The following is a 13,169-nucleotide window of genomic DNA, read 5'->3' on the forward strand; positions in this document are numbered from 1 at the left end:
TGGAGACAGCACTCCCTAACGTCATCAAAAATTGCTCAACGGCATTTTTCGAATTTCTTTTTCGAAATGTTTGAGATAGAGGGCCCTGAAATCCATTCCCTAACATTACTACCAAAGATAGTCTGAATTGGCGTCTCTAGAGAGGCCTCCAATCCCACCCCCTCTCACTTAACGTATTCAAAAACAAACTAAAATTGCGTTTTTAACCGACTTCAAAAAGGAGGCGGTTATCAGTTCATACCGTATGTATGTTTTTTTTTTTTTTTTGTTTGTCCACTCACAGCGTCTCACCTAGTGAACCGATTTTGATTATTCTTTTTTTAATGGATAGGGAATGGCTCAACTTAGGTCCCATTACTTTGTTTGACCATATTTGTCCTTTAGAAAAAAAATTATGGGCAAAAATCACTAAATTTCATGCAATTTCCCTGATTAAATGATTAAATTTAAAACCCATTGTTATGAAAGTTTGGTGCCATATGACAGTAACATTAATAGTAATTGTAAGGATAATTTTGAATGAAGGCTTCCCTGAAGCAAGCATCAAGTTTCTTCAGTGGGATATTTTGATAATCGGGAATCTGGCGCTGTCGTCTCATTTTTGGTATAAATAATTTGATTTTGGTAACCCTGCTGATGTATAGTTACCCTATGTGAATTACCGAAATCTTCCCTTCTTCTGTGCTATTGCTCCATAGTGGGGGTAAACCTAACCTGGAAGCGAAGTGATGCAGTGATCAGGATCTGCTTAGGCCTTCACAATGCTACCATTTGGTTTGCCTCAACTACACACAGTAGTATTTTTATCGTTATTATCTATTCCAATAACAGATGATCGGGGCTAAGTAAGAAAATACAGGATTGCCAGGATTGCATAACAAGCAACTTGTATGCTGTGAAATGGAAATTAGTTAGGGAAAACGTAATACTTAAATAGAAATTAACTACACATGAATTCCAGAGAGGAACAAAGATAAGTTTTTAGTGCCAATCGCTTAAAGTGTAACGCGTGTTTATAGTTTTTTTTTTTTTTTTTTTAGTACGGAGCATTTTTATGAAAAAAATAAGGTGAAGTTTCGTGATGGTAACTTCTTACTATTTCTGAAATACCTACATTTACACTAAAAAGAATGAAATAAAAAAATTTTGAAAAAAAATAGAACCGACTTCAAAATTGCTCTAAAAAGTGAAAAATAATTTTATTCTTTAAACACCATCGATAATGCTTTTAAACATAATTTTTGAAGTTGGCGCAAAAAACGATAGATAAAATCATTCACAGTCGTAACTCAACTATAATTATAAATTTAACCACGCCCAGTTTCTTCACTATCACATATATCATGCATGGATGACAGCATATTTGAATAACGATATAAATGTTTCATTCGTAACTTTGGATGCTTTTCTGAAAAAAATAAGAACGAAGCATGGTTGCACTGGATTTTACGTTTTGTTTTTGCGCCAACTTCAAAAATTATGTTTAAAAGCATTATCGATGGTGTTTAAAGAATAAAATTATTTTTCACTTTTTAGAGCAATTTTGAAGTCGGTTCTATTTTTTTTCAAAATTTTTTTATTCAATCATTAGTTTCGAAGAACTTTGGGGGAAATTCCCCGAATCCCTAATTTTCTCCAATATAATCACTATAGCTCAAAATTTCGTTTTTAGACGGTTCCGTGGAGCCACCAAACCTTCCTGCCTAAACTAGCCTGAAATTGACATCAGTTTCAAAAAACAATTCTTGAGGGTACACTGAACCCCAGCCCGCTCTTTGTCCCATCGTTATCAAACAATGCCTAAAATACGATTTTGGGACTTCCATTTCTAAAAAATTCCGGATGGCTTATGTAAATTTTCACGGCACTAGGGCATCCGGTATCCCCCATCAATCGCCGAGGTGAGGTGGAGAAAAGTCTTGTATTTTTCAGATATTAATATCGAAAAATATTCAGAAAGATCCGCTGAAGCTTCCCGGTTTCCTTAACGTCACTAAAGGTAGCACAAAATTGTGCTTTTTAGAGCCCCAAAATCCTTCCTTCACAAAAATAGCCTAAAATTGATTTTAATTCCGAAAAATATTTCAGTTCGGAATATTTTCCCGTTTCCCGTATCGTGTCCAAATCTAGCCAAAAATGTGTTTTTGAAACAATAGTACCGATAAATTACCGGAGGAAAGATGCCAGACGCCCTAACGTCACCAAAGACAGCCTAAATTTGAGTTTTAAACTTCAATTTTGAAAACTTTTGATAGGAGAAGACCAAATCTTCCTCCCTCGAACAATTTCAACAAAGATAACCCGAAATTGCGTGTTTAAAACTGTTTCAGAAAATTTTCGGGAAGAGCGCCGATCCTTCCTAAACTTAGGTCACAAAAAATAGCTGCAATTTGACATCAATTTTGAAAGAATTTCAGGAAAGAACTCCAACATTACTTTCCCCTCAAATCTGGAAAAATTTCCTAAAATTGCAAGTTTTGACTTCAATATTGAAAATTTCTCCATGGACCTTGAATGTTCCCGAATCTTTGTCCTTGCAACCAAACACAACCAAAGATTAATTCCAGCTATTTTTCATACGCCAATTTCGTATATTTTCTGTGGCGACCCCCCTCCTCCTTCCTCTGATGTCACCAAAGACAGAATATAAAATGCTTTTTTGCGACTAGTAAATTTTGCTACTTATTACTTTCTTCAAAGATATAAATTGTACCTAAGGAGTTTCTAACTTTTTACATAAATTCATCTTTCTGTTTTTTTTTTTTTTAATTAGAACTTGATACAGAAATTTGAAGAAAAATTGAAAGATTTATATGGGCATTAAGTATTAGTCAAAACATGCAAATTGCTCTTCAGGGCGGCACATTAGGTCTTTGCACACGGGCGGCCGACACCCTAGGATCGGCCCTGTATTCGGATATACAGTAGAAGACCATTATAACGCACACCTTGGGACCAGAGCTTTTGCGTTATACAGGTTTTTGCGTTATATAGATCATTTCACAAATTTTGAAACTAATGTTCAGAATATGTCTCTATATTAGCACTTCAGAATGAGTTTTATCTGCAATGAGTATTAAAGCACCAACATTACAATTAGTTATTCACAAATAAATATGTTTCACAATCAAAAGAAAGTGCATTATCCTGCACTTCTGCTCGTTTCTTGGTTTGCATAACAGCTGCATTTGTCATGTCAGAGTCATCTGGTATTTTCTGTTTACTGTAAGGGGGGGGGGGGGGTACTAATTTCCATTTAAAAGCTTTGGATTAAGATGGAAAGATGAAAAACTGTTTCAAAATAACAATTTTTATGTTTGCATAACAAAACAGAGGTATTTTTTAAACTTCAAAACCTATTGTTTACTTCTGGAAAGTTGTACGGTTTATAGAGAATTGCGTTATGCAGGTCGGCGTTATAATGGTCTTCTACTGTATATCAAAGTATCGGATATTTTCGAAAATATGATGATCTTTTCGAACCCTGATTAGGGGCCTCCACTCCTTCGTTTGCCCCGGGGCCTCCACACTTCCAAATCCGACCCTGAACTCTTCCAATTATAATCTTCATTCCAATGAAATAACATAAGAAAAATTCAGCTTTTTTTGGAGTTTTTTGGTTTTATTCCCGCAAAATAAATTAATCCGTAAAATCAATCCGAGTAGAAATAATTTTTCAGTCGATTGTTAATTTTTAACTCTGAAAAGTGAGAGGGCTAGGCCCTTTTACTTTTAAAAGTAAGGTAAAATTGGCCCCCCCCCCCCCCCCAACCCACAAGTTGCCATGGTAATCGTATATAACTAGCTAATCGAATATGATAAAGATGAGAACATACAACTTTTTAACATAGAATTGCAAGATAGATAAATCTGTAAGGAACGAAAGCTTTCTTGTTTTGATGCAACTCTGAAATCGCTTGATTATTATTGACAACAATTTCATATTGGGGGAAAGGAGGTGACATTTGTTTTCTCTTAAAAAGTCAATTAATTCTAAATTAGTGCTAAAAGTGTAAATGCAACAGATGTAGAAGCACAGATTTAGATTTTCTTTATATTTATCAGTAAGTAAAATGCTGTATGACATGATTAAAAAAAAATATTCCCTACAATTTATTCTGATGTTTTCCTGAATAATGCCATTTATACAGAAGTAAATATGTACTTTAATTTGTTTGAAGAATTGAACAATTAATTTATATTTTCAAGGAAACAAAGTTGTGGGATGTGCTACTGAAAGCAAGAGATAATGTCTTTATAAATTAATTAAATGAATATAGGAAAGAATCAAATCCGATTTTTTGGTGTTTGTTACACTACAATCGTTAAAGGAATATTACAATGTGACTTAGCGCCATTAGAAATTTCTGTTTATCCCACTTCAGAGACAACTGTTTTTAAGCAGATTGTCATTTTTCACCTTTTTCTTTGGATATCATGGTTCTGAATTTACATGTTGACAAACTGACTGAATTTCCCAAATTAATGAATAACATGTTGTTCAGAAGAAAATTAGAAAATGCAATTTTGTGATTAAATTTATATAAGTGCAAATATGTATTATATTGCTAGCAAATATCACTTTACTCAAAATTTTGAACTCTAAAGGTAAAGTGGATAATACGGTAGTTTGTAAATTGTATAATATCGTAACGAAATTCTTTTCTTTCGACCATTCTGAGAGAACTAGTATCTAAGGCATTTTCTTTAGTCACCCGTGCGACCTGAATACTGGAGTTGGTTGACCCATGCATACAATGTTACATATTATGTGTGTTTTAAGTTCTTATGGAACTATGACCTCCTATCTCACTTTTTGTGGGGCGCTACTGTTTGGGTAACAGTTGTGTGGTGGGGTGCAGTATATTTTCACGAGCAAGTTAAAGCTCTGGGCAGATTTGTTTTGTTTAGATACCTTCCAAGCTCTGATTTGCTGAGTACTACTTTTAAGTTTCTAAAACTGGAAAGAAATAATTACATTTGAGTTGAAAATAAAAATAATGAAAATAGAAAAGGTTAATAGATGGCGAAATATTGCAAGTTGTAATTGCACACCCGTGTTTCGAGGTTCCTTTTAACCCTGAAGCATGTATATGCAGTTATTTGCAAAGTTTGTGCTTTAATGCTGTACGAATTATCATAAAAATTATACAAAACATTAATTTATAAATCCCAAAATAGAATTTATTTTTAAAAAAGTGGTACAAAAAAGTGAGGATTAGAAGTGGAGGAAATTGAAACGAAATAGTACAACGCATTCATCTTTTCTCATTTTTTGAGGAAGCCAAGCGACATCAAGTCATTAGCAGCTCCCCATTCATGCAGTTGTCGCTATCACTTGCTAAATAGCTATCGGCTAGAAGAAAGGGTCTTCTTCGGGGAGGTCTCGCAGTAGGGTGTCTTCTTCTACCCACCACCCCTGAATTCGCAGAACTCGGCCGGATACGGGCGGACTCGGATCTAAGCTACAAAGCCGTATACGGCCGGCCTCGGTCTTAAGGAGTTAACTGAATTTCAGCTCATAATTGAAACTATCATCATCATTATTATTTTTCATAATAACAAAGTTTTCACTTAAGTAAAGATTTATTTAAATACAACCCATTCGAGATTTTAGATTTATTTCAATGCTTTGTGGACTTGAAATATATTTTAAACTTTGATTTTCTTTTTCATGCATTTCAAACTTTATCATTTTTATTTTTTCTAACTTGTTCATACATTTTGAACTTTAACGTTTTTTCCTGTCATTTAGCACTTTGATTATTTTTTTCACTATTTTAGCGTTTTTCAATTATTTTCAGTCTTTAACTATTTTCTTAGCCTTTTAGTCTTTAACTAATTTCAAGCATTTCAGACTTAAATTATTTTTTCGTGATTTCGATTTTTTTTTTTTTTAGTATATTTTAGAGTTTGATCATTTTCTCGCTTGTTTTTACTTTTTCGTTTTTTTTCCGATATTTTTAAACTTAGAAATTTTTCGCAATTAGTGACAGGAATCGAAACCTCAAATTTTTCGAAACGTTATCATGTCTTCAATTTTTGCAATCATGTCAAACTTGCAATCAATTTACTCGTAGTAGTAATTAACACTTATCATTAACAAATTTTCACGGATTTTAAAAAATCAACTTAATTAATTTTTTCCAGTAAGCAAATTGCGCACTCAAGTTACATTCCAACACTGCATATACGTTTCAAGAGTTTCATTGAATTTATCACATTCCATTTAATTAACTCTAATAATTACTTTTTCATTAATACTTAACTTAATCATTTTATCATACATTTATTCCAGTTACAAAATTATGCTTAAAAGTTATTTATTTTTCTTAGCACAAGAGATATTAACATGTTCCTACTAAAATGCTTTTCACTCTAGTTTGAGTTTACTAAAATAGCAACTCATTTACGATTTAGATTCATTTAATCGTCTTTGATTCTTTTTCATTATTATTATTTTACATTATCACATACGTTATTATTTTTATACATTTATCCATTTAATTTTCCAAAATCTACAATCAATTTACTCTTCTTATTAATTAACACTTATCACTATCAAATATTTTCATGAATTTTAAAAATTATCTTCTTAAATAATTTTTTACTGTAACCAAATTTCCCACTCAAGTTATATTTTATCACTACATATGCTTTTCATGAGTTTCATTTAATTTATCACATTTCATTTAATTAACTCTAATAATTATTTTTTATCATCGATATTTAAGTTAATCATATTTTGATTTCTTTATTTTATTTTATTTTTTTTTTCATGCAAACACTCTTGATGGAATAAAATAAAATTTTCAACTTTCATGAATTAAATCCCCTCTGACTATTTTATTTTACTTTACCATACTTTACTATTTTACTTACTGCGTTTTACTATTTATCATTCATTACAGCTTTTCCAAAATATTACTTTACAACCAACTAATTTCATTAACAGAATTTTCATTACAATTTATAAATTTCACTTTTATTTAATTATTTTTACCTACGGTAAAATAAAACACATCACATAAAAAAGTTAAACATCAATGAAGAACCCGAGAAATGTTAAAATTATAAGTCGAGTATCAAAACTTCATGTCAGCAAATTTTAAAAATAGACTTACCGAAAAATAATTTCTACTGAAATTCATTTCAAAACTTGGAATCAATTTACTCTTAGCATTAATAAACACTTATCATTAAGAAATTTTCATGGATTTTAAAAATCAACTTATTTAATTTTTTCCAGTAAGCAAATTTCGCACTCAAGTTACATTCCAACACTGCATATACGTTTCAAGAGTTTTATTGAATTTATCACATTTTATTTAATTATTTTTGATTAGTATTAAACTTAGTCATTTTATCGCTTAGTATTTAACTTAATCATTTTCTTGCTTGTTTTTACTTTATCGTTTTTTTTCCCGTTATTTTTAAACTTAGAAATTTTTCACAATTAGTAACAGGAATCGAACCCACAAATTTTTCAAAACATTATCAGGTCTACAATTTTCATCCAACTAATTTATTTTAAAAACTTGCAATCAATTTACTCTTAGTAGTAATTAACACTTATCATTAATAAATTTTCACGATTTTAAAAAAATCAACTTATTTAATTTTTTTCCAGTAAGCAAATTTCGCACTCAAGTTACATTTCATCACTTTATATGCTTTTCAAGAGTTTCATTTAATTTATCACATTTTATTTAATCAACTCTATTAATTATTTTTTGATTAGTATTTAACTTAGTCATTTTATCGCATAGTGTTTTACTTTATTATTATTATTTTTTTTTCATACAAGCGCTCTTGTTAGAATAAAACAAAATTTTCAACATTCATGAATTAGAATCACTTTGACTATTTCATTTTCCCAATAATATTTTACTTTAACAACTAATTTCTTTAAAAAAATCGATATCATTTATTTTAGTCTTTATCCTTTTCGAACGATACATTCAAATGGACAGCTATACGTTAAATTAAGAAACTTAATCTAAATTTTGACAAATTAAGTTATAGCTAAATACTGACTAAAATTAAGTACAAAAGACTAACCTTTTTGGGGTGAAATCCCTCAAGTACCAGCTATCGCGAAGTTATTTAAAAACAGTGAATGAAATTGTAATAAGTGGATTGTTAATTATAACTCAATCTCACAAATTACAACTACATGCATGTTTTATTTGAAATCGCTGCATACGGCTGTTTGCCCATCGTCGATTTGCAGAAGGCATGCCGTGAAATCGCAAATCAACGCGGCTGTTGAAAAAAACTACCATAATCCCAAAGAACTTCCCATCGTCCACACACACCGATGCGAATTGAGAAAATGACTTTATCAATATTGCTATCTACCCCTTTACCGATAACAGATAACAAACCCCACGTGCGAGTATTATTCACCACCTGGCCTACGTCTTTCAAGTGATGTCACTGTTTCTGACCAATTAAAATTAGTTCACGTTTCTCAAATATCAAGCACATAGATCGACAATAGCCTGATGTCTGGTTTTCCAAACAAAATTTTAGATTTTAATTCGTAGTTTCGAATTAATTTCTTTTTCATTTCAAACTTATATAAAAAATTTCCAGCTTGTAAGAATATTTCTTTCAAAAACAGATTTTTGATTCAAAACAGTATTTTTTCAAACTTGTAATATTTTTCTACTTAGAAAATGAAATCAAAAATTTTTGTTTTCTTTAATCATATAAAATGTTTTTAAGAAATAATTTCTCAAACTTGTAATATTTTTCCACTAATTAAAAAAAAATCAATTTTTTTTTTTCAATCATATAAAAATAAATTTTTAATCTTACAACAATAAATTTTTCAGCAAAAATATTTTTTTCAAAACAAACTAATAATAATAATAATACTTTTCTAACATTATTTTTTTTCTCTTCAATCTTTTTTTTTTTTTTTTTTTTCAAAAATTTTCAAACTTACAAAATAAAATTTTTTCAACTGAATCTTCAAACGAAATGATTTAATTAAATTTAAAACTCAATATCACTTTACTCTTAGTATTAATAACCAATAGCACTTAACCATTTACTCTTTGCACTCTAAGTATTAATTAACACACACGCATTACAAATAATAATAATAATGTTTAAGATACAAATCATCCACTCAAGCTTTCAAATATGCATCTAGCATGTTATTGTTCATTCGTGTGAGGGAACTTGTAATAAAACTTTACTTATCAACCGAAATTATAAGCGAAAATATCGCATTTTTTAGCACTTAATATAATCCTACAATTAACAAATTGGTTTTAATCAATCACGTGTAATTGATCATGTCAATTTGCATGAGATGCGAAAACGCCATCGGCATTCGATGTGATGTGGAAACCTGCTACCATCTTAAAATTACTCGTAGTAGGTCAGGATGAAGTTGGAAGTCAAAGTGTTGGCATTTTCTAAAAATCTGAATACTGAGGAAAACAACTCAACTCTGCTCAAAAGTTCGTGTGATATTCTATGACGTCAGTAGCAAGAGACTTATGTACACTTCTCATTGGTTAAAGTGAATATTCATTGGTTTATAGTGGATGTTTGGAGAATCATTTTCAGGGTGATTCTGAGCTTTGAAAGAGATCGTGAAATTTTATTCTATGTACTTAGGATTTTTCTTCACCAGCTAGTGTTAAAACCTAGTTTGATTTATTTTTTAAGTTCACAGGAAGTTGTTTTAGTATTGTGACTCCTAATCCTATGAGAGTTAAGAATGACTAACGCTGGTGAAAATCATTCCGAAACTTTGAAGCCTGAAGATGAACAGATGGGATGCAACGAACATGAAAATGAACATTGAGGCTTCTCCACAGCCTGATGATATGATACACTTGGGTGATTGTATTTTCACTTCAGGTGAATACTTTTCGGAAACGTACATGCGTGCATATTAGAAGATATACGTGTGGGAAAGATGGTATTCTTCGACCAACTATGGATGGTATTTCCTTAGAACCAGGTGTGTGGAGATCACTTATTTCAAGCCTACGTAAAAATATAAATCAAAAATTAATCGAAGACCGTGATTTCGCTTTTGTTATAAAAAAGGAGAGTCGAGTGCGAATGGTAACATCTGTGTTAGTGTGCAAAGATTGTTCAAACTGAAACGAGAAGTGTTCCAGTTGATGCCTGATAGAGTTCTACTTTTTGGAAAGCCAGATTGACAAATTGTGTTACGCGCCCCCTTGTATCTCACGTAGTGTCAAAGACAAACTTATGACTTATACTCTAAAAGAGTACATCCTTTCGGAAATTGAGAAAAAATATCCCTGTGATTGTCGATGTGATAAAATCAGCACATATACATCACAAGAAGTTGGTAAACTGGCTGATTCTCTACGTAAGTGACTATTTGATGAGCTCATATGCAACATAAACTACCTTTCTAAAAAGAATGTGTGGATTGTAAAAATGGATTCATTTTTTACATGAGAGTGCATGAATGTGAATCATTAACAAGGGGTCGAAAGTTCGACACTTTTTTCGAACAGGCTCTTTTTAATGTTAATTGGGAAAACTTGACTCGTGACTTCGTTACTTTGAATGTTGATAGTCCATGTTTAAAATGTCATGTGTCTGATTTATTTGATGCAATCGATGTTAAAAATATGCTTGAAAGTTTTGAAGAGTTTTACTTAAAGATGTAAGTTTATTTAATTGTCTTTTACTGTGTGTGTGAATAAATTGTGTTTATCATTTTAAAAGAGACTTGTGTTTTTATTGAGTTGTTGAATATGTTTGATGGATTGTACTTTGAAATCACTCTTACATATATTTTTTATATGCACTTTCTTGTAAGTAATCTTTATACTATCGGTGTTGTCTTCATCTTATTGTATGGTTTTGTAATTAAGACTGAATGAAAATATAATTTTTGTGATATTTCTATAGTTTAATACATGCGAAGGACTTCAAATAATGCTAAGTGGAAAGTCAAAATTAGAACCGTAAAGCTTGAACATGACAATGGTTTGAAAACAATACACAGTTATATTCACATACACAAACTCGTACGTATCAATACACTTACATTAAAGAGAAATATTAAAGACTTATAAATTCTCATATGAGATAAGAACACTCTTTCTTAACTTAGTTGGTCACATGATCGATAAAAGATCCTCACCTATTTGTGATTTGTCATGAAATAATATACATCGATAGATATGTTACTAAGTGTGTAATAGTTTTTATTTTTCTTAAATTCAAAGTTAAAACCAATTTGTTAATTGTAGGATTATATTAAGTGCTAAAAAATGCGATATTTTCGCTTATAATTTCGGTTGATAAGTAAAGTTTTATTACAAGTTCCCTCACACGAATGAACAATAACATGCTAGATGCATATTTGAAAGCTTGAGTGGATTATTTGTATCTTAAACATTATTATTATTATTTGTAATGCGTGTGTGTTAATTAATACTTAGAGTGCAAAGAGTAAATGGTTAAGTGCTATTGGTTATTAATACTAAGAGTAAAGTGATATTGAGTTTTAAATTTAATTAAATCATTTCGTTTGAAGATTCAGTTGAAAAAATTTTATTTTGTAAGTTTGAAAATTTTTGAAAAAAAAAAAAAAGATTGAAGAGAAAAAAAATAATGTTAGAAAAGTATTATTATTATTATTAGTTTGTTTTGAAAAAAATATTTTTGCTGAAAAATTTATTGTTGTAAGATTAAAAATTTATTTTTATATGATTGAAAAAAAAAATTGATTTTTTTTAATTAGTGGAAAAATATTACAAGTTTGAGAAATTATTTCTTAAAAACATTTTATATGATTAAAGAAAACAAAAATTTTTGATTTCATTTTCTAAGTAGAAAAATATTACAAGTTTGAAAAAATACTGTTTTGAATCAAAAATCTGTTTTTGAAAGAAATATTCTTACAAGCTGGAAATTTTTTATATAAGTTTGAAATGAAAAAGAAATTAATTCGAAACTACGAATTAAAATCTAAAATTTTGTTTGGAAAACCAGACATCAGGCTATTGTCGATCTATGTGCTTGATATTTGAGAAACGTGAACTAATTTTAATTGGTCAGAAACAGTGACATCACTTGAAAGACGTAGGCCAGGTGGTGAATAATACTCGCACGTGGGGTTTGTTATCTGTTATCGGTAAAGGGGTAGATAGCAATATTGATAAAGTCATTTTCTCAATTCGCATCGGTGTGTGTGGACGATGGGAAGTTCTTTGGGATTATGGTAGTTTTTTTCAACAGCCGCGTTGATTTGCGATTTCACGGCATGCCTTCTGCAAATCGACGATGGGCAAACAGCCGTATGCAGCGATTTCAAATAAAACATGCATGTAGTTGTAATTTGTGAGATTGAGTTATAATTAACAATCCACTTATTACAATTTCATTCACTGTTTTTAAATAACTTCGCGATAGCTGGTACTTGAGGGATTTCACCCCAAAAAGGTTAGTCTTTTGTACTTAATTTTAGTCAGTATTTAGCTATAACTTAATTTGTCAAAATTTAGATTAAGTTTCTTAATTTAACGTATAGCTGTCCATTTGAATGTATCGTTCGAAAAGGATAAAGACTAAAATAAATGATATCGATTTTGTTAAAGAAATTAGTTGTTAAAGTAAAATATTATTGGGAAAATGAAATAGTCAAAGTGATTCTAATTCATGAATGTTGAAAATTTTGTTTTATTCTAACAAGAGTGCTTGTATGAAAAAAAAATAATAATAATAAAGTAAAACACTATGCGATAAAATGACTAAGTTAAATACTAATCAAAAAATAATTAATAGAGTTGATTAAATAAAATGTGATAAATTAAATGAAACTCTTGAAAAGCATATAAAGTGATGAAATGTAACTTGAGTGCGAAATTTGCTTACTGGAAAAAAATTAAATAAGTTGATTTTTTTTAAAATCGTGAAAATTTATTAATGATAAGTGTTAATTACTACTAAGAGTAAATTGATTGCAAGTTTTTAAAATAAATTAGTTGGATGAAAATTGTAGACCTGATAATGTTTTGAAAAATTTGTGGGTTCGATTCCTGTTACTAATTGTGAAAAATTTCTAAGTTTAAAAATAACGGGAAAAAAAACGATAAAGTAAAAACAAGCAAGAAAATGATTAAGTTAAATACTAAGCGATAAAATGACTAAGTTTA

This window comes from Uloborus diversus, chromosome 8 (genome assembly GCF_026930045.1).
Source record: "Uloborus diversus isolate 005 chromosome 8, Udiv.v.3.1, whole genome shotgun sequence".
In the NCBI taxonomy this organism is placed as follows: Eukaryota; Metazoa; Arthropoda; class Arachnida; order Araneae; family Uloboridae; genus Uloborus; species Uloborus diversus.